A 21,833-nucleotide genomic window follows, 5' to 3' on the forward strand; every position below is an offset into this window, starting at 1 on the left:
CAAAAAGCATGCCTGCAGAAAGCATATTATGAAAGGAAAACCACTGAAAGGGATGGGGAGGGGCCAGCAGTTCTGTGGACTCTGCTCTGAGCCTCCTCTCCCCTGGATGGTCTCTGCTCACCAGCCTCCCCCCGGTCCCTACCCATGCGCTTTTGAGGCTGCGGCTCTCACCAGGCTGCAGCTGGAACAACCTGACTCAGAAGCAGCAGCCTCTGAACCTGGGAAAAGCCACCAGGAGGAGCAGCGCACAGCCTGGAAAGTGCCCTGATGCTCAAAACCCCGTGCATGTAACTCGTCCCAGTAGCATCACTCATGAAGGATGGGGGGTGGCTCTTATTCATCCATTGAACTGCCAGATCCCAAGGTCTGCCTAGGCGACATGGCGACAAGCACAGTGCTAGAGCTGGGGAACCAGGTCCTGCGTCGGCAGACACCCCCGCGGGGAGAGGGGACAATAAACCATCAATGGATAAAGACAGCACGTGTTGATGGGTGTTGAGAGGGGGAAGATGCAGGGAGGAGGGTAGAGTTTAACTATGGGGGAAGGGGGTGGGGTGGGGGAGGGCTGCTGTTTTAACCACAGTGAGGCATGTGGTGAGGGCATTCCTGTTATTACCTGGTTAGGCTGAGGTCAGAGAGCTCCTAGCAAGGAGTTACTAGGAATGTGTTTCTTTCTAAAAACTCACTTGTCCAACAAGAGCCACTGCTGCGGTGAATAAACCAGGGCAGCACAGGCAGGCCCTACCACTAAGATGGCATCAGACAGACATTGGAAGTAGGAGAGGAGGCAAGCCATTTGTCTTCCGGCAGAAGGGAGAGAAAATGCAAAGCTCACACGGTTGGACCCTGCTGGGAGCATTCTAAGAGTGAGGAGTCTGGGGGAAATCGTAGCAGGATGGGGGACTGGGAGGGTGGCAGGGACTCCGCTCATCATTAGGACACTCGTGTTTCTAGGATACTGTATTGGGGTGACTTGATCTGACTTGCGTGTTTGCAGGACCCCCGGGCTGCTGTGCTGGGAACAGTCTGGTTAGGCAGCTACTGAGATGGTCCAAGTGGGACAGAGTGAGTAGGAGCAGGGGGACAGGTAAGGAGGCTGGGAAGAGGTAGGGGCCCATCCTGGATGCATCTTCACAACAAAGTTACAGGAACAGCTATTAAAGTCATCAGGGCCTCTCTGGGACTGCCAAGGGGGTCTTGTCCCATCATTTACAACTGACTTGAGGCTCAAGGCAGCTAACAGGTCATCACGCAAAGAGATCAGCAGGGCTTCTGAAGTGGAGAAATGACCCTAGCTAAACACTCAGTCCCCACTGACATCAGCAACAAAGCATGCGGCGACACGTTAGGTGAAGTTCATTTTGCAGCCAGGGAGGACAATAGACCATAATGGAAGCAAATGTCTACACAGAAGCCTAGCAATTATATGTAACTGTATGAGGACTGAGGATTGTACATGAATTCCAATCAATATGCCATTGATGAGTGGCTCCCAACATGCATGCGAACAAGGGAAAAAAAGTTTCCCAGATCACAGTGAAGCTGGGAAACTCTGGGTTAAATGGCACTGAGCTGGTTTTTTGGCATAGAACTTGTCAGGACCTTTACCACATTCATGCACATCCTTAGTTTCCAAAAGCAACCTTTATCAAGCTTATTTGTTGTTTTTGTTTTAATGAAGTCCCTTCCTAGAGAAGTATTATTTGAAACACTTTAGAGCAACACGGGACAGATAGATCAAATCATTTGAGCATCTGCTCTGTACACTAATACCCCATAACTCACAAACGTTTTCTGGGGTCCTGAGCTGAGTGTTGGGGTAACAAAGAGAAGTAAGGACATCAAGCATCAGGTGGTGGTTTTATAGGCTCAGGGGGAACCTCCTCCCTCATCTACCACCTCTCTGCCCTCTAGGCTGCCAGGAGGAGGGGGAGGTGGCAAGGAGAGACCAAAGCCTGGAGGAATCCAGCCTGCAGGGTGCCTCTTTTCCACAAGTCACCTTGGTCCTGTACCCCTCTCCACGAGAACAGGAATGTGGAAAAGGCCTCTGTGGAATGCATGTCTCTTTATTCATTCATTCAATATCTTGCCATGCCTTGTAGCATGCAGGATCATAGTTCCCCAACCAGGGATTGAACCCATATCCTCCTGCATTGGGAACATGGAGTTTTTAATCACTGGATAGTCAGGGAAGTCCTTGCACATGTTTTTAAAGCACATTCCTCTTCTCTCATCACTTGCCTACCTGCACTAAGCACATGTAGAATAAGTTTCTGGGGCCATTTTGGCATAGGTCCCTAGCCCTGAATATTCACTGGAATTACTGATGCTGAAGCTCCAATACTTTGGCCACCTGATACGAAGAGCTGACTCATTGGAAAAGACCCTGATGCTGGGAAAGACTGAGGGCAGAAGCAGAGGAGGGCGGCAGATGAGGTGGTAGGATGGTATCAACGACTCAGTGGACATGAGTTTGAGCAAGTTCCCGGAGATGATGAAGGGCAGAGCCTAGCGTGCTGCAGTCCACGGGATTGCAAAAAGTTGGGCACAACTTAGCAAAAGCCTCCAAGTCTTCATTACAGCTCCCAAGGAGCTAACATTAAGGAAACTTTGAGGAGTCTTTTGGGAAGCCTTTCCCTGTACCATCTGTTTGGAGTTCAGAAGATCCCTTTGAAGGAGGTGGGTACTGTTACTCAAACTGGAGAAAAAGAGAGCCCTGTAGACATTCTGAGACCTGCCCCAGATCACACGGCTCATGGTGGCAGAGCCCAACTCACAGCGGGGTCTGGGTCAAAATACGCTCTCTTCCTGATACTCCAGTGCCTGGTTAACTCACTGCACAGCTGCCCAAGAGGCAGAAAGCCCTGCTGGAAACTATATCAAATGGGCCAGCAAGGCCCAGAGACGGAGTAAACTGGAAGAATTTAACTCAGGGCACTGTTCAGAGCCCGAGCTGCCTAACCAGACCCCAAAGTGGTAGACAGATGGAGACGGGGCAGGGCCCAGGGCATCTTGCACGCGCTCTCCAAGATGGAACTGTGGGCCCCCACATACAGCCCTGGAGAACGGGCTCTTGTTTCTTTCAATTCCAGAGCTGTCTCTCTTGAAAACACTGATGGCGAGACTTAAAGGTTCACAGACTTCCCAACTGTAACTCAGCAGATGGTTCAGTAGAGCACAAAATTTGGGGCAATGGGCAGCCCTGGACTTGCCCTTGGATGATGGTTGGGGTCACTGAGAAGGAAAATAAGTTGGAGCAGAGAAATGTCATGGTATACAAATGTCACTGCAAAAAAAAGAGAGATATCAGAAGGAATACATTTTTCATTCTCCCTACAAATGACTCCATCTATGACATGGTACAAACTCATTTTACACATCAGAAATCCAGAAATCCATAAAATCTCTCCAAATAGAGTCTCTACAGCTACAGCATTTCTCTTTCAGATAGGCAGGGAATTTACTGGCCTTCCTTGACCATAAGTGGTGCTATCCAAAGCAGATTGGTTTTACAAAAATATTCACTTTTAGTTTCAATTTTACACCTGCACTTAGCATATAAATGTTCATATTAGCTGTTTTCTATGCATAATAATCACATTTGTCAATTTTCATTGAAAAGTATCATTGAGACAACAATTGGTACTTATTACAAATGTTACATATGTGTTTCTGTGTGTGTATATATATATATATGTGTATATATATATATATATATATATATATATATATATACTCTATGTTCTACCAACTTGAACATAGAATTTTAAACCTAACTCATTATTTTCCTATCAATATTGACTCTCCAAACCTGTCCATTTTAGATCATTTTAATGAACTAGCTTAGAAAGGAGGTCATGGGTCAAAGTATTTAAAATGAAAAATGTTAACTATAGTTTTTTAGCTTACTGTATGTGGTTGGGAAGATCCCCTGGAGGAGGTCATGGCACCCCACTCCAGTACTCTTGCCTGGAGGATTTCAGGCACAGAGAAACTTAGTGGGCTACAGTTCATGGAGTTGCAAAGAGTCGGACATGACTGAAGGGACTCGGCACACATGCCCATGCCACTCAGCTAGGTACTCCATAAATATTACTTTATCATCACAAACTCATACAAAATGAGTCTAGCATCGTGATTTTAAAGAAGAGCAAACTGGAATTCAGAAAGAAAACTTGACTTGCTCTCGGGGTGCTGCACCCTCAGGTGGGGAAGCCTGGATGTAAATCCCACTCTGTGTTCCTCTGGAAAGATGAGCTCCAAGGAGTTCTCTGTTGTTGGGCCCGGGTTCAGCTGGACCCATTTCTAATTCCAAGGCTCCAAAGTGTGTGTGTGTGTGTGTGCGTGTGAGCGCACATGCATTTGCAGTGACGGAAAAATCCTTCAAGATTTTGTACACGAGCCATTTGTGGACCAAGCATGGGGTTGCCCAGTTCATTCAAAGAATGGTATCAGCAATGGGGTGGTCTGGTTCAGTGAGCTGATTTCTTTATCAAAGGCAACCTCTGTGGTCCCGCTGGAGACTGGATACATGGCCCAGTAGTTCAGGAATGGCAAACCCCTAACGGCTGTCAATCTGGCTTCTCTCCTAAAGGCACCAACTTCAGGACTTCCCTGCTGGCTGAGTGGTTAAGAATCCACCTTACAACACAGGGTCGGGGGTTTGATCTCTGGCCCAGGAACTAAGATCCCACACACTGTGGAGCAACTAACTAAACTTTGCTGCAACTGCTGAGCTCGTGCGACAGCCACAGAGTCAGGGCAGCAAAGACCCTGCAACTAAGGCCTGACAGCAAAACAGGCGAACATTTTAAAAATGCACAGCAGCTCATTTTTTAAAATAAAGCCACCAACCTACTTCTTAGAGAGATTCTTTCAAAGATTTAGAAAATAAATAACCTTGCACTCTTTATGAACTAGTACATTGCACACCAGGAGAGCTTGAATCTCCATCATTTGGGTAAAATATTCATATTGACCTCAGAATAGCCTTGTTTTATATTTCAGGGCTTATTTTAGTACATTTAACTTGTGATACCTCAAAAATTACAGAACAGGAAAAACTAATGTAGCACCTTCCTTCCCTCCACCCCTCCATCCCCACTCCAATCAGTTCTGATTTTCAGAAGATCCTGCTGACCCCAAGGCTTCCAAAAAATCTGTGAGAGGTTCTTACCACCAATTAAAATAATCCATTTCTCAGATTTCCCCAGTGGCCCAGTGGATAAGAATCTGCCTGCTAAGGCAGAGGACACGGGTTTGATCACTGGTCTGGGAAGATTCCATATGCCGCAGGGCAACTAAGCCTGCAACCACACCCTAGAGCCCACATTTCACAAGAGAAGACAATGCAATGAGAAGCTTGTACAACGCCAACTAGAGAGTAGCCCCCACTCGATGCAACTGGAGAAAGCACTCGTGTAGCAATGAAGATCTGGCACAACCAAAAATAAAATTAATTAATTAAACAGATGAAGGTGAAAATGTTAGTTACTCAGTGGTGTCTGACTCTTTCCAACCCCATGGACTGTAGCCTACCAGGCTTCTCTGTCCATGGGATTCTCCAGGCAAGAATACTAGAGTGAGTAGCCATTCCCTTCTCCAGGGGGGTCTTCCCAACCCAGGGATCGAAGTCAGGTCTCCTGCTTTGCAGGCAGATTCTTTATTGTCTGAGCCACCAGGGAAATAAATAAATAATGAAAAAAAATAATAATCTGCTTTCCTTGCACCTCCCTGAAGAGGTTCTGTGACTCATTCCCAGGCAATCCCCCACCACAGTCTCCCTATTCAAAACAACGCCCCTTCCTTTGTGTTGGCCTTAAACTACATCTGACACCCTTTCTTCCTCTCTCACATACCTCCTACTTGGGGGCTTCAGGGGCTCAGTGTAAGAGAGGCTCCCCCAGCCTCATATCCCAGCCATGTGCCCTGCATGCTGTCAGCTCAAGCTCCGAGTCTCAACGCTTGAAAGCTGTTGACTTTCTGCTACAGAACAACGCCTACCTAATTAGGGTTTGCATGTTATCCAACCAGCTTTAACATGAACCAGACAGGTTTGAGGGGAAGCAGCAGTCTCTTCCTAATTTTTTGACAGGAATCAGGCCTTTACTTAGAAAAGGATTCATGGGTAATGATGTTGGCCCGCACATTTCAGCACACACACACTTGAGCTCTCCAGGGTATGGCTGGAAAGTGGCTTATTTCATCTATAAACTCTTGGACAACGTGCTTGAGTGCTTAATCAGTATGATCTAACACGGAAAGTTATATAACTCGAGGTGACACAATTCCCCAACTATCATTTAATTGGCCTTTCTGCTCCTTCCTTTAAAATTACTTCGTCTAAATAAAGGGCCCCATCCTTCTGAAACGGAGATCAAATAAAGGGAGAGACTGCTAAGAGGATAAACGTGGGGGCTCAAAGAGGCATCTTAATTAGCAGTTTCTCTAGAGGGGAACTCCATTTCTGGATGTGGTGCTTAATGAACACGTAGTCAGTAAAGAGATGAGTGACTCACCACAGAATTCATCCATCCTGTTTATTAAGTTTACTGCGTTTCGTCTCTTGGGGCTCTGGGACTCACGTTTTGAGTCTTTAGCAACGACTGCAGTCATTTCAAACAAATAGAAAATTGATTTTAGGTGGTTTTTTTTTTTTCCAGCTGGATTAAAAAAAAGTCAGTGTACTTTAAAACACTTGACAGACAGGAGTGTTGGGAGCATGAAAGGCAGGATTGGGCAGAAATATGTCTGATTTGAACAGTAGACAGTCGACAGCAAGAACTCAGAACTGCTTTTCTTTAACAGAAAAGCATCTTTCCTCTTGACCTAACTCAGCAGCTGTACTAAGTCCAGTAAACCTCATTCATGTGTTCCCAGGTGGCGCAGTGGTAAAATATCCACCTGCTAATGCAGGAGACACAAGAGATGGGGGTTTCATCCCCATCTGGAAGATCCCCTGGAGAAGGAAATGGCAACCCACTCCAGTCTTCTTGCCTGGAGAATTCCAGGGGCAGAGGAGTCTGCAGTCCATGGGGTCACAAAGAGTCAGGCATGGCTGAGCACACACGTATGTACTGTGTCTGACAAGGAAACTGTGTTATCCGGCTTGCGTGGAAGTCTTAGCTCATACCACAGATCTTAAGCTCCTGTCATCTCTTCACCGATCTTGGTACGGCAAGACCACCAACTCTTATAACTAGGATGGGGAGAAGCCCTGCCTTTCCTCCAGATGCAGAAGAAATAGAGGATGGCAACTCTCTTATGCAACTCCGATCTCAGGCAGCCTTGGCCTGTAGCAGCTTGAAGCAGGGTTTCACTCCCGTGCAGAGGCTGAAGTCAGACTACGGCAGGGAGAGCACGGAATCCTAGCCACTGAAACCAGCGGTCAGTGACAACGCCTTCGCCTGCGGGCTTTGTAGAAATGCATTTCCACAGAGATGGAAAGTGGTGAAACAAGCAAAGTGTTGATTAGGAGGAAAACGGTATGTGTGAATAGACACACACAGGTGAGCTCAGAGAGAGAATCACACCCTCACAGGAGTGTGAATCACTCATACGGGCCACTTCTTCTGGGTCTCCTTTGGCCAGTCATCTTGCTTTGCCTGGCAAGATGGATATGGACAAATCCATATTTGGTTTATCTCAAGGCCCTACCCTGTATGGGCGCATACCTTGGGCAAGATGGATTCTAGCAAAGAGGTCTACCGGTAGGCGGACTCCAGCTACTACAGAGTAGTGCTCTCTCCCGTTTTGGCTGCCAAGGAGTCATTCTGCGCTTGTGTAGTCAAGAAGGTCTCCTTGACTTTGACAAGGAGAAACATGAGGTCTCTTTAGCCCTTTTCTGGGCAGGGCTGAGCTTCTCCTCCTCTTCATCTTGGAGCATCTATCTACATGGGAAAAACTCTAGCTGTTCAGCCTGGGGCCCATCTATCTCCTGCCTCGGGTCCAGCACAGACCTAATTAACCTCTGAATTGAACATTTTCTCATTGTTGCTTTCTAGGCTTTATAAAAAAATACATTAGCAGATTATCCCATCGCATGCCCAAGCATGTCACAGAGCACTCAGCAGCAAACAGGATGCACTGGGCATTTCCGTTATCACGGTACCAGCCTTCACATACAACACATTGTCTTCAATCTTCACCAGGGCCAATTAACCAGCTTATTTCTCAGGGGACACTTAGAGGAACTGAGGCTGAGAGAGGCTTTCACTGAGTCCCCACCTCCGTCTGCAGGACATGCAGGAGTGGAATTCAGATTCACCCAGATCTGTTTTGCCTTTTAGGTTGCACTGTGTGGAATGTGGGATCTCAGTTCCCCGACCATTGCCTTGAACGTTTGGAGTTTTAACCACTGGACCACAATGGCTCGTGTTCTTTCCCCCACATGGACAGGCTACCCTTAAACAGGCAAGGGTAACAGAGACACAAGAGGATTATCCAGCAAGTGAGGCTGGGAACTCCCTCAGGGTTGCCTGGAAACGGGCTAGCTAGTAACTGGCTCCCCAGTGGGCAAGACTGAGCCCAAACTCCACTCTTCACAGGGTGGGAGCTCCCCCAAATTTCCAGGTGCAGGGCAGATGGCATTTCTGAGGATTACTTTAAATGTGTGTGTGTGCACATGCACTAAGTCACTTCAGTCGTGTCTGACTCTGTGCAACCCTATGAACTATAGCCTGCCAGGCTCCTCAGTCCACGGAATTCTCCAGGCAAGAATATTGGAGTGGACTACCATTTCCTCCTCCAGGGGATCTTCCCTGCCCAGGGACTAAACCTGAATCTCTCCTGTTTCCTGCATTGGCAGGCAGGTTCTTTAATACCAGCATCACCTGGAAAGCCGCTCCTTTAAATAGGTAGCACCAAAGCTCAGACAGGTGCTTAAGCCTAATGCGTGTTCCTCCACGCAGGTCACTCTCAGGCTTGCCTTGAAACATGAGGACAACTGGAGGCCGGGCTCCGGGCTATACCCCAGACCCACCACGAGTTCAAACATACTCACACGCAGCCACGCAGGATGTCGTGATGATGGGCCCATGCACCTGCTCAGGACAGGGACAGGTGGGCCATCGATTTCTGGCTGCCCCCGAACTGACCACACGTGGTCATTCCTGCACTGCCAAACCCAAGTCCTGAGCTCTGGGCTAGTGGCAGTTCCAAGCCAGGGGCATTAACACACAGATGGGTTCATTTCCACGTGGGGGTGGTGCTATAGTCGCTCAGTCATGTTGGACTCTGTGCGGACCCACGGACTGTAGCCTGCCAGGCTCCTCTGTCCATGGGATTCACCAGGCAAGGATACTGGAGTGGGTTGCCATTTTCTTCTCCTGGAGATCTTCCTGACCCAGGGGTGGAACCTGGGTTTCCTGCACTGCAGGTGGATTCTTAACCAACCTGCAAATGACCAACCTGCAGAGTGACCTTGGTGGCTTTCTATTAATTTTTCAAAGACCAATCACATTTTGGAGGCTCCCTTCTCCAAATGAGCAAATCATTCTTTGGAATTTTGTATACTGCTCTCTCCAAATTGCCAGAAGAAAACTGGGCTAGTTACTGAACTAGGCTGTATCTAAAGTAAACAGAATGCAAACCTCATGAACTTGGCCTTTAATATGCTGCACCTTAGTGAGTTGTAGCAAATTAAGGCATCACTGTTTACTTGGGGTCAAAAAAGAAATTTCCAACATTTCTGGGCTCAGAACCATGTATCACGCTTTCCATGTTATTTTACCTATTGCCAAATACCCCTGCTTTAGGGAAGCACTCAAATGCAAGCCTTGGATGCATCTAGAATCTGATTTTCCCAGAGCACAAAATAAAAGAAAGATGTTTTAACATAAGAAAAATCATCACGGTTCAGCTGGGACTAATGCATTTAACAGGCAAAGGAGAGGACACTCCTGCGAATGCTTTTGCAGCTGCAGCTGCTTTATATTCCCAAATCAGGGACTTCCCTGGTGATCCAGTGGTTAAGACTTCGCCTTCTAATGCAGGGGGTGCAGGTTTGATCCCTAGCTGGGGAGCTAGCATCCCACATGCCTCATGGCAGAAAAAAATCAAAACATAGAACAGAAGCAATAATGTAACAAATTCAATAAAGACTTAAAAAAAAATGGTCCACATAAAAAAAAAAACAACCTTATTTTTTTCCCTCCAAATCAAAAGCATCCATCCTCTGCTACAGTCAAGTCTTCCCTGAAAATCGCTTTGGGGAGTTTGTGGCACACAGACAACAGTGACAGCTAATCCAAGGAGCTATGTCTCTAGTCTTTATTGTTCAGGTTGTCAGAAAGTGGCCCACAATTCATCCAGAGTTCATCCCCGCTCAGGCATCTGAGCTGGGGATGTGCTGGAGCAGAGTTACGGAAACTCTGCCCCCAGGGTGGTCAGCATCAGCACATCACCACTGCGTCACCAACTAACACTCATAAGTGCCTGTTGCAGGGCAGACACACGGATGGCACCTCACACACACTCACTCAATCCTAGAAGTTCTGTGAGACAGACACCAGCATCACCATCCCTCTCATATGGAGGAAGACACAGAGGTGCCAGCAGAGTTGCATGCCCGGAGCCACCCAGCTGGCGGGTGGCAGAGTTTTGACTCACACTCGGGTCGGGCCAGCTCTGAATGCCAGACTCTCCTCTACTCCAGCATAACTGTCAACCTCTCCCATGAGTCAGAATCTGGAGCTTGTCAAATCTGGTGCTTCCCAAGCCTCTCTACCCTGCTCCCCTAGAGCTTCTCCTAGAAGGGTCCAGGAATCTGCATTCACATGAAGTGCCCGAGGCGGCCCAGGTACCACACTGCAATGCACTTGCCCATCCAGCGCATTTCAGTTAATATGGATGATCATCAGGAATCTGAGATAGAGGCTGACAGCTCCAGCTGTGGAGCAGGTGAGAACATGACTCTCACAGGAACCGTGCAGCTGGCTGGTCCCCGGCCCAGCTGTGCAATGATAATGGGTGGCACTGCCAGGGGATGCCAACCGCGGCGCCGCTCTGCCAGAGCCAACTGGCAAGGGCTGTGATCTGACTAGATGCTACCCTCTGGCCCTGTCTCTGTGAATCCCAGGGGACCTGGGGTGCTCACGCTGCTTGTCAGTACTGGGTTTGGTCTTGCTCTCACTCACCAACCCCTAGCCCTTCCCACAAGCTCTGGGATTCCTCATCAGTAGAGCAGAGAAAATAACAGAGCAACTGCTGAAGGAATGATGAGAGGGAAACCATGACCAACAGCGCTTAATGCTGGCAGGCAGAAGGGCTAGGTGATGCCAAGATCAGTGTGGCTCCCTGGTGGCTCAGAGGGTAAAGCGTCTGCCTGCAATGCAGGAGACCCAGGTTCGATCCCTGGGTTGGGAAGATCCTCTGGAGAAGGAAATGGCAACCCACTTCAGTACTCTTGCCTGGAAAATCCCATGGATGGAGGAACCTGGTAGGCTACAGTCCATGGGGTTGCAAAGAGTCGGACACGACTGAGCGACTTCACTTAAGATTAATGTATGATGGGCCAGATGATGGAAACTAAGCAAAAGGACTGTATATTCTCTGGAGCCAAGGACATCTATTGATGCTAAACTCTGCAGATGAGACAGGCTGTGTGGAAATGATGTCAGCAAATCGGTGTTCAAGCCTCAAGCACCATGAGTTGAATCCCTATGGAGCACGCACGCACGCATGCATTCACTGAATAAACACTGACGCCGCGCCCACACCACGCCAGGCACTGTTCCAGGCACAGAGGTGTATCAGGAAAGAACGCGACACAAGGCCCCTTCCCATCAGGAAGTTACACAGCATGCAGTGGGGCTGGAAGGATGCAAAGGTGCACACGAAGCATTTCCCACTCTCCAAGGACACGCGATCTGGAGGAAGGCTACCAGTGCAATTTAAACACGGAAAGAGGGATAAACATATCTCATCCCACCTTTAGGATACACTGTGAGGATAGGCAAGTGCCCCACCCCCTCTTTACAGATTCAAGAACTTAGACTCCAGATGTTTCAGTAGCTGTTTCCGCCACAAAGCTGGTTAGTATAGGAACAGGGGCACGGGAGCGCAGATGGCAGTGCAGAGTCTCTATTTAGTACATGCAATATTCTCAGCATAGGCACCCCTTGCATTCTTACAACAAAAGAGCTTTTTAATTAACCAAGTTCACTTAATTGAAAACGGTACACCTTCGGGAAAATTTAATTCAAATGCAAGCAAGATATTCAATAAAAAACGGAGTCTCCTGCCCAGTCCTGACCCTTCCAGAGAGACAATCACTATTATCAATTTCTGGGAGGAGCTATTCTATGCAGCTCTTCACTTACCAAGCGTGCGTCACGCACATAAGATTGCTTGAAAGGCTATAACCAGTAAGAAGGGACGCTCTCAGAATGTCAGATAGGGACCAAGAGACTCCAGTTACATGTTAATAGTGGTTTTCCTTAATAAAAAGAGAAAAGGAATTAAATATGTTCACGCTATGCTGCTCCCAATACTTGACTTGAAAGAATTTTAAGACCTGTTACCAGACGCATAAAATGCACCCCTCTGCCCAGACAGGGAGCAAGTGCTCTGTTCACGCGCCTTTGCAGAATGGCACTGGGCAGAGTGCATCGGAAGCCTCTCGACTCTTGGTGTCTTGCACCAGGACTGAGGTCTGCAGTGGTGACAGGGCAGTACCTTCTTGCCCTGGGAATGTGCATCCGGGTTAATACTGATGGGAAAACCACAGGTCTGCCCCACGGGTTAAGAATCTCCATGTCCTCACTGGCTTAAGATCCCAAGTCCTAGCAGCTAAGGGCTCAAGACTGACTCATCAATTACCCAAGGGCGCTGTGGGATGGTCTCAGAAGTGTGGCTGGAAAAGGGGACACTCTGATGACCCTTATAAGGGGGATAGAGGGGCTATACTGACTGAGTGCCTCTCGGGGTGGAGTGAAGTGCCAACCTGGCTAACAGAAAAGGATTCATGCACCACCCTGGACTCGGACCTTCCCATTTTTAAAGGCAGATAGAAAGAACTCAGTAACCATTGGTTGGAAGGATGGTCAGGTTAGCCAGAAATCCTTCACATGACCAGCTTTTACAATCTAAGAATTTGAACCCTTCTGTTTTGATAAAAAGTACACATGTAAAAACAAATATCATATATTAATGCGCATATATATATATAAAATCTAGAAAAATGATACTGATGAAGCTATTTGCCGGGCAGAAATAGAAAGGAAGACAGAGAACAGATTGCGAACACAGCAGGGGAAGGAGTGAGTGGGTGGGACGAATTGAGAGAGTAGTATTGAAATATATACGTCACCACGTGTAAAACAGATAGCCAATAGGAAGCTGCTGTATCACACAGGGAGCCCAGCTCAGTGCTCTGTGACAACCTAGAGGGTGGGATGGGGTGGGACGCGGGAGGAAGGTTCAGGAGGGAGGGGAAATGTGTATACCTATGGCTGATTCATGTTGATGTATGGCGGAAACCAACACAAGATTGTAAAGCAATTATCCTCCAATTAAAAATAAATATATATATTTTAAAGTACATATGTTTATGTAGTGGCACTTTATGCAGCCTTGAACCCACCAAGATGTTTCCCTGGAGGTTTACCTGAGATCAAGAGCCTAACCAGCATTCATTCAATCCTTCTCACAACAGTTTCTGTCCTTCAGCTCCTAGCATGGGGCTCAATCACTACAAGGACAGGCAGGAAGAACTGGGCACACAGCAGGCCAGCGGGCCCAGGAGGCTGAGCGGCAAGGACTGGTATCTCCCCACGGAAGTCCGCGCTGGATAAGGAGCAAGTCAAGCCAGGAGGTTCTCATGGACCACTGCAACCAGAGATAGGAATCTACCCTATAGCAGTAACTAGGCAGCATCCTGTGACATTTGCAGGGGTTGAGTCCCACACCCCTCCTCTCCCTGTGGCGCCCCCAGTGTTGGGAAAAGAGGGTCTACAATGCAAATACAGCATCTCACCCCTGCAGTCTCTAAAGCATGTTATTGTTGTTGCTTAGTCAGTTGCGTCCGACACTTTGTGACCCCATGGATTGTAGCCTGCCAGGCTCCTCTGTCCATGGAATTTTCCAGGCAAGAATACTGGAGTGGGTAGCCATTCCCTTCTCCAGGGGATCTTCCCGACCAAGGGATTGAACCTGAGCCTCTTGCATTGCAGGTGGATTCTTCACCATCTGAGCCACCAGGGAAACTCTGCCTATTTAGAAGGCTCAGGGAAAAAGACAGGCTGATCGCCCTTGCTTTAGACTGAATCCCTCAGAAGGAAATAAACAGCTGATATGCAAAGTCATTCACCTGCCCTCAGTTCAGCAGATGACAGGGCATGCCAAGTTGCCAAGGCAACACCAGCTGATCAACAAATACAAGCCTGTACACATGTGGGCACAGGCAGCCGTCCCGTGCATAACAGCTCCCTGTGAGCAGGGACACGCCCCGAAGCAAGGGACTCATTTCCACACTGCTCCTTTGGGCAGACCTGAAGGGTGCTGATGGCTCCTGCTTTCACAAGTATTTTGAACATATAAACACTGCACACAGTTACCAAGACACAAGCGAGGTTAAATCTAACAAATGCTGATAATATTTTCTACTACTGCTCTCAGGCCTCTCCTTTTCATTCTATTTTTCTTAAAGAAAACTTGACAGAGTTGAAGCCTCCTTTTTACTTCAGCTCGGTCCAAACCTCTCACCTTTCCTTCCCAGGGAAGACTGCTTTTATAATCTCCTACATGACTTTCCCACGTATAATTTTATAATTTTGGTACTTATGTTATTCAGTTCAGTTGCTCAGTTGTGTCCGACTCTTTGTGACCCCATGGACTGCAGCACCAGGCTTCCCTAACCCTAACCCTACTATTTCACACATTTTTTAAAATTTTGCACTTTTTAAAAAATTGGAGTAGAGCCGATTAACAATGTTATGACAGTTTCAGGTGAACAAGAAGGGACTCAGCCATACATATACATGTATCCACTCTCCCCCAACCCCCTCTCCTATCCAGGCTGCCACATGACACTGAGCAGAGTTCCCTGTGCCGCACACTACGGTCCTTGTTGGTTATCCACTTTATTTAGAGCAGTGTGTACGTGTCCATCCCAAACTCTCTAATTATCCCTTCCCCTTCCCCTCTGGTAACCATAAGTTCTCTAGGTCTGTGAGTCTGTTTCTGTTGTGTAAATAAATTCATTTGTATCATTTCTTTTTAGATTATGCATATAAGGCATGTCACACAATATTTCTCCTTCTCTCTTACAAAAGTGCTATTTTTAAAAATTTACATAAACATAATACTACTTGACTGCAACTTTTCTGACTCAGCAATAAGATATACAGATTTAGCTAACTCATTAATTGCTATAGACTAATTCTATATTATACGTACAAAATACTTTATCCATTTCCTAAATGATGCATATTTGATCAGTTTCAATTTTTAACTCTCACGAGGAATGTTATAGCAAACACCGTTACACAAATATATTTCCTCATGTACACATGCTGGATTTCTTCTGGAATCAGTCTGTAGATGGACTTTCTCTGGAGTGTATCTATAAATGTGGAATTGGTTATTTGTAGTAGAAACTGCTACTTACTCTCCAAAGTGACTTTACCCAATTTTCATTCCCAGCAGCATTGTATGAAAAACTTTTTTGGCAGCTCCTGGTATTTTGAGATTTTAACTTTTGCCAGATTTTAAATTCAAAATTTGAGATGTGTGGGATTATATCTCACTGTGTTATTAATTTACATTTCCCTGACTACTGGTGAGTTTTGGTGGTTTAGTCGTTAAGTCATGTCCAAGGACTATAGCCTGTCAGGCTCCTCTGTCCATGGGATTCTCCAGGCAAGGATACTTGAGTGGATGCTATTTCCTTCTCCAGGGGATCTTCCCGACCTAGGAATCGAACCTGGGTCTCCTGCACTGCAGGCAGGTTCTGTACCGACTGAGCTATGAGGGAAGCCTCATACTGGTGAGTCGGACCATTTTTAATGCTTACTGTCCATTCAGTTTTCCTGCCTCTGATTTCTCCACGCTCTCATTCTGTACCCATTTTTCTATGGCATAACCTTTTACTTACTGATTTGTAGAAATTCTTCACATATTTTGCATATTAATTCCTGACTAATTATGCAGATGACTGGTATAATCATCTCACATGATGCCTTTTAATTCAGTGTATATTATTAAGAAGGTTTTAATTTTAATGTAATCAACTTCTATTTAAAGGTTTGTTCTTTTCTTCCTCAAAGGTCTAAATTTGGGGTTTTGAGTTTTTAGCTGTGCTGAGTCTCCCTTGCTGTGTGGGCTCTTCTCCAGTTGTAAAGAGTGGGGGTGCTCTCTGCTTGGGGTGCACAGGCTTCTCATTGGGGTGGCTTCTCCTGTTGCAGAGCAGAGGCTTCAGGGCACGTGGGCTCCGTAGTTTCGATTCCTGGGCTCTCAAGCCCAGGCTCGGGGGCAGGTGGGCTTCAGCAGTTGTGGCACGCGGGCTCCGTAGTTCCGATTCCTGGGCTCTCGAGCACAGGCTCAATAGTTGTGGGCCGTGGGTTTAGTTGCTCCTTGGCAGGTGGGATCTTCTCAGATCAGGGATGGACCCCGTGTGGATTCTGTACCGCTGAGCCACCAGGGAAGCCCTTCAATGGGTTTTTTTTTTTTAATAATATTGTCCATTATGGTCTCGCTTATTTTTGTCAATTTTTTTCCTAATGTACTTTTTGGCTTTTGTTGCTGGTGTAAATGTCCTTTTAAAACAACAACAAAAAACTTTTTCTACTTGGTTTGGGTTAATCTATAGGAACATTATTGATTTTTGTACAAAGATCTTATATCTATCAAACTTCTTACTAATAGTTTACAGATTCTCCATTTTGACATTGACAATCATATCATCTGCAAATATGGGCAATTTTCTTTGTTCTTTCCTGATTTTACACTCCCGTTTTTTCTTGTCTTATTAAGTAGCTAGAACATCCAATGTGATAATGAACGGAAGAAACAAAAGCATCCTGAAATTTTTCCTGAGGTTCCTCAATGAAGTGTCATGCTCACCATAGCTTTTAAGACTTTTTGAAAATCAGAATAAGAAGCTCCCTACTTTTTCTAACTTGTCCAGATTTTTCTGATTTTTCTTATTTTGTGTCTTTAATTGTGAATGCGTACTATATTCTTTGCAAAACATTTTTTCCCACCTACCTTATATAAAAGATGTACAAGATTTTTAACGAAAAGCTGGTAGGGTGCATAACTACTTTTCTTATTCAGGGTCAGAAACAGACAAGAAGAGAGTAAACCTCTACGCCCCCAGCTAGGCTGGTCTAAGTATCCAAGGCTGACCTCCCACTAGGTACCTCCATGGACCGCACAGGTCAGCAGCATTTCTAGAGCTGCCTGTTGGAATGCCTTGGGCAATACTGTTTTGATCTGAAATTATCCTTTATTTCCTTTGTGAGGTAGAGGGGTTTCTTATGTGAGCTTTTAACGCCCAACCATTAGCTGTTTATGACACTAGCTCATATACAGTCATCATAAAGAGAAAGGGAACCTCACAAGGAATGAATGAGGCCAGCGTCATGATTCTACTTGGGGAAGTTACACAACTTGTCCAAAGTCTCATATCATAAGGTGATGGACCTGGGATGTCATCTGGGTGGCTTCCACGCCCGGCACTTTCCACTGCTTGTGGCACTGTCCCTGAATCTCCAAATATGATGGGCCCTGGGCTTCTCTGGTGGCTCAGACGTTAAGGAATCTGCCTGCAATGTGGGAGACCCCACTTCCATTCCTGGGTCAGGAAGATCTCCTGGAGAAGGGATAGGTTCCCCACTCCAGTATTCTTGCCTGGAGAATCCCATGGACAGAGGAGCCTGGCAGGCTACAGTCCATGGTGTTGCAAAGGGTCAGACGTGACTGAGGGGCTAACACTTTCACTCTTCTATACCTGCCAATCCCATACCTCAACCAGCCTCAATCAGCCGTGTATTGATCGTGTACTACGTTTACAATCTGCTGATGGCTGAGTCTGCAGACGTGGGACCCTGGATCCAGGGGTCATCCAAGGGACCTGGGGACCTTCAGAATTTAGTATCCATAGGGGGTTCTGGACCCAATTTCCCACAAAGACCAGGAATAGCTGTACACCCAACAGAACTACCTCTGGCTTCAGAATGCCCAACTCACAGAGCCACCAAAACCCTTCTCCTCTGTTTCATTTTTGTCTTCCCAACTACTCTGTAATTAGTGGTTGGGGTTCCAAACCGCCCACTCTGCAGAGCACTGTGAATAATGTAATTAAGCACAGGAAATGGTTCGCTGTTATTAGTCTGCATCCTAGAAATGAAGGTCAGCGGATGATCAGGAAGTTGATTTCTCCTATGTGGGAATTCAGGGCAGTGTACCAGATGGGAGAGCTGGGGTCACGTGGGCTCAGAGAGCAGGCGGCATCCAGGCCAAGAGCAAAGCTGCAGGGACCAGGGCAGACAGCAGTCAGATGAGCGAGTCTCACTTTGGCAATGGCAAACAGAAGGTGCTGGGCGAGAGACAGCAACTCAGGTGTGCTGATCCCCGCCACCCCCAGCTAGAGGCCTTCCATACTTTATCTTATTTAACCCTAAAAAAAAGTCCCCAATAGGAACTGCTATTAGCTTTACAGTAGAGTGGACAGAGGCTTAGAGAAGGATTTATCGAAGCCACTCCACCCAAACGCCACGCCTCCCCCCACCCCCAATCCTGGGTGAGTTCAGCATCCAGTTCCTCCCCATCCTAGGTCTTAATCCTGCCCTTCATCAACCACCTGATCTCAGAACTGATTTCCTAAAACTGTTTTGGAAAAACAGTTGGAAAGAAGGTGGTTCCTTTAAAAGGACAATACAACGTACTTGTTGAGAACACAGACTCTGCTCAGACTGCTTAATTCAAATCCTACTTCAGCCTTTTACAAATTTTGTGACTTTGAGCAAGGCATCTCTGGGCCTCAGTTTCCACATGGATAAAATGGGTACAGCAACAGTACCTACTTCAAAGGATTGTTATGAGGGTTAAGAGGTTCATATTTGCAAAGGTCTTAAGATAATGCCTGGCAACTGAGACTGGATACAACCAAATAAATAAATAAATAATTTAAAAATTAAAAAAAAAAGAGACATTAGCCAGGGCTGCAAGTATATGAAGGCTTGACGGTAGCTGCAAGATCTGCTTCCAGGATAGTTCACTCATTATGGCTGGCAAGGGCACACTGCAGCTAGGAGGAGGCCTCAGTTCTCCGCATAGAAGAGTCCTCCCAACATGTGGCCAGCTTTGCCCCAGAGCAAGTGATTCCAGAAAGCAAGGCAGAAGCAGCAGCATCTTTTATGACCTGACCTTAGAAGTCACAGGTCATCACTACTCACCCTCACCATGGGAGGGCATGAATACCAGGAGGCAGGGCTTATTGGAGGCCAACCTAGCAGGCTGCTTACCATAGCACCAGGTCAGCTAAATGAAGAAAGGCCTTGCCTTTTAAGCGTCTGGCATTTGGTGAGATAATCAACGCGCATTTATCAGGAGACCAGATGCAGTCAAGTTCCACTGTTGCTCTCTGTTGTTTTACTATCCACTTTCTAAGCCATTTCCAAGGAAGCAACTATTAGGTCTCAATTTCCACTCGAAATCATTTTCTCTATAAATTAGTTTTCAAATTTTAATCATTCTATAAAAATGTTCAGAGGGGTAACCTCAAACTCCAAGTGCCCTGCAACTTTCTCCTTCACCAAGTGTATCACTATGAAATACTTCCTCTAGAATTCAGAATTCTGCCTGCAATGCAGGAGACCTGGGTTCGATTCCTGGGTTGGGAAGATCCCCTGGAGAAGGAAATGGCAACCCACTCCAGTATTCTTGCCTGGGAAATCCCACGGACAGAGGAGCCTGGCTGGCTACAGTCCGTGGGGTCACAAGAGTCGGACACGACTTAGCAACTAAATCATCACCACAACTCATAAGGCTCAAAGCCAGCTGAAACTGTTCACCTTGACGGACATGCCTGCACTAACGCGATCGCGGAGACCAGCGTGTGTCCCGGGACGATTGGGGGAAAGGGCCTCCCCGCACAAGAGCAGAGTACCTGATTCCTCCTCTTCCCACCAGCGCCACGCACAGGAGATGAGCCAGGCTGAAACCTAGAGGGGCCCAGGAGAAGGGACAGATGGCGCAGAGACGGGGAAACACCACCTCTCTGAGGGCCTGGGGTGACTTCAAGGTCCCTGACTCCCGCTTCTTATCAGCTGAGAGAACGTGGGAAAGTCAGACCCATGCCCTGGGTTTAAGACACGGGGACATGCCACAGCAATGGCAGCTGCCCCCACCAACCGCCAGGACGGCCGTTCCAACAGCGTTGTCAGTTCAACCCAGAATGATATTCTTGACTTTGCCACTGCCCTGACTTACCAGAGATGCAACCAAAGGCTCCTGGAAAGCACTGATGGTAAGTGTCTTCTGATGGTGAGTATCGTTTATGTTACTTATGTGTATAAGGTTATTACACGCAAGATAAACAGGTACGGCAGACAGTACTGGGAAACTCATACTGGGACTTCCCTGGTGGTTTCCAAGCACAGGGACTCCAAGCTCCCAATGCAGGAGGCCTGAGTTCACTCCCTGGGCAGGGAACTAGACCCCACATGCCATAGTAAGAGTTTTCATGCTGCAACTACAGACCCTGTGGGCCACTCCTGAGACCTGGTGCAAACAAATTACCAAATCAACATTAAAAATAAAGAGACACTGCCAGACTGTCCCTGGTTTTCTCCAGTAGCAAAGGAGCAAAAATGACCAGACCTGGGTCTTTACTAGGAGGACAGAGGCCCGAGGAAAGCACAGTGTGTCCAGAACGTTTCACTCTGTGCCCTGTCACTGTCTTTACTTTTGGAAGATGCCAATGTCTGACCATCATGACCTCCGTATTTGCAGCCTCAGTATATTCTCGAATGTCCCATGGATGGAGACATAAGAAAACCTAAAAAACATGGAGCTGGGGCTCAGAAAGGGTTCACTAGTGGTCACCATCTTCTCTAGGCCAAAGCTGACAACAGCTGCTGGGCTCTGCTCCCCAACAGGAAACTACAGTGAAAGTAAATATTGAATGGAAATGTTCCTCTTTAGCAGTGAGTATATTTGCTAAATCTTGATTGAATGACAAAGTCATCACTGAATTCAGAATATTCATCCCCATTTTACACTGACTTCTGTGACATTCGCTTTGTTTTAAATTTGCTTAAGGACAAATGCTCACCCTGACATTTCAGAAGGGCAACAGCATTGTAACAATCCAAAGTGTAACCCCACCCTGAAGTGTGAATTCAAACATCAGCTGTGAACTCTTGTGTGACAAGCAGAGCTCTGAGTAGGAAAGTCCTATAAAAAAATCCCATCAGCCAGGCATGAGGGGCCTTTGAAAGTCTGTAATTGATCACTCTGGTGCCACCCAGAATTTTTCCACACAGTTCTTTGTCATTTTTAGACTCATCATTCTCAAGAGTTCTTCTTCTACTTTGGTTTATCCTAAGATTCAAATTATCTAGCTCTATGCAAGCAAGCATAGCTCTAAGCTTGGGAAATCAGTCCTGAATATTCAATGGGAGGACTGATGCTGAAGCTCTAACACTTCGGCCACCTGATGTGAAGAGCTGACTCATTGGAAAAGACCCTGATGCTGGGAAAGATTGAGGACAGGAGGAAAAGGAGGAAACAGCGGATGAGATGGTTAGACGGCATCACCCAGTGACTCAATGGACATGAGTTTGAGCAAACTCTGGAAGATGGTGAAGGACAGGGAAGCCTGGTGTGCT

The 21,833-nt window shown here is 46.8% G+C and overlaps 1 protein-coding gene and 1 non-coding gene across 8 annotated transcripts in view; one reads left to right on the forward strand and one right to left on the reverse strand.

The window, feature by feature from the left end:
* SLCO3A1 (solute carrier organic anion transporter family member 3A1) overlaps positions 1–21,833 on the reverse strand; it is a 402,740-nt gene that overhangs the window by 212,675 nt on the left and 168,232 nt on the right. The window lies entirely within an intron of this gene.
* On the forward strand, positions 11,293–11,364 carry TRNAC-GCA (transfer RNA cysteine (anticodon GCA)). The gene has a single exon. It is a non-coding gene; the product is annotated as a tRNA-Cys (tRNA).

This window comes from Ovis canadensis, chromosome 18 (genome assembly GCF_042477335.2).
Source record: "Ovis canadensis isolate MfBH-ARS-UI-01 breed Bighorn chromosome 18, ARS-UI_OviCan_v2, whole genome shotgun sequence".
In the NCBI taxonomy this organism is placed as follows: Eukaryota; Metazoa; Chordata; class Mammalia; order Artiodactyla; family Bovidae; genus Ovis; species Ovis canadensis.